This window comes from Parasteatoda tepidariorum, chromosome X2 (assembly GCF_043381705.1).
Source record: "Parasteatoda tepidariorum isolate YZ-2023 chromosome X2, CAS_Ptep_4.0, whole genome shotgun sequence".
NCBI classification, from domain to species: Eukaryota; Metazoa; Arthropoda; class Arachnida; order Araneae; family Theridiidae; genus Parasteatoda; species Parasteatoda tepidariorum.
This window is the reverse complement of record NC_092215.1, coordinates 4,796,355-4,797,843: the sequence shown is the minus strand read 5'-3', so window position 1 is coordinate 4,797,843 and position 1,489 is coordinate 4,796,355.

Sequence of the window (1,489 nt, the reverse complement as noted above, 5' to 3'; positions counted from 1 at the left end):
CAAATCCCTTTTGTTTTTTTCTGATCCACATCTGGCAAGTCTTGCAAATGGGTGCTTGTTTTTTAGTGCTTGAAACATGTATACTGTTAATTCCCGTTTGAATATTTTTTGAAGCAAACCAAGTTTTTAATCGAGTAATGGCTTACCGCTTTAGTTTCTTGAGATTATTTATTTAATATAACAGAAATATTTAAATTTTCGATAGATAATGATAAAAATTTAAAATTAATTTTTAAAAATAGAAAATAACTACTAAATTCTGCAACTAAAAATAAAACCATGCGTGTAGAATTCAACTTTAATTTGTTAAATAAATCAATATTCTCTAAAATATTACATGCAAAGTATAAATGTGAACATTAAATTAATACAAATATTTGCTTACCATCAAATGAATCAATTCATTTTAAATGTTTAGTATCAAACAAAATGTCGCATTTTATTTTTTTAAAAAAAAGATAAATTAATCAATGTAAAATGTGAATAAAAACTACTGCTATAAATATTAAAACGCATGATTTAAAAAAAAACAGTGGTTTTAGTATTTTAACTAAAACAACTGTTTTTTTTTACGAATACTATTACGAATTTAATAATAAAATCAAACAAAAAAAACACCATTAAGAAAAAGATTTCAGACTAAAGATTTGAATTAAAAATGTTAAATTTTACGTTGAAAAGTTAGGAAAAAATTAGTTAACTTTTTTCAATGATTGATTGAAAGACTGATACTAGACAGAGTGACCTAAAAAATGCCAACTGAATAATTTTATGTTTCTGAAAAGTTAATACATCTATAGTTCTGCACAGTGGTCGATAAAACTGCATTTTCTCTGTAGTTAACTACAATTACTTTATTACAACTATGGCTAACTACTACTTTTTTTTTTCCTTTTGAAATGTAGTTACTACTTAACTAATTTTAGAAGAGAAACATGCTTTACTGGAGAGAATAATTCTCGCCAATATTCAAAATGATTTACGATAAAAAAAAATTGGCTTAGTTAAGTATGAGAAGTTATTAAGAGATGTTAATTCATCTTTGCATGAGATAGTTTGTTATTCTAAAACATTTTTTACGAATTTACTTTTTTAACCTATAAACTCTATGTACTTTTTGACAGTAAATATTTAATTAAGGAAATGATACGAAATCATCAAATATTTAGGATTTAAATGATTAATGCTTTTTTTATTTCCTCCGAGAAATAGAATACAGTGCATGAAGTTGAAAAAAAAATTGAACACCCTGAATAACTTTATATCCTAATGATCGGATCTTCACGTTCTAGGACTCAATCTTGATGGTTTGATTTCCAACGATTCCTTATTCGTGTACAAGATTTATTTCTTATTTGTTTATTAGATTAGAGAAAAAAAAACTTCTTGCCCCGGAGCATTAGACGAAAATATTTTTTCTAGGGAAATCGCTACTGACGTTTAGAGTTAAAATTCAAACTTGTTGCTTCTAGGTCAAAAATTAGCTTAG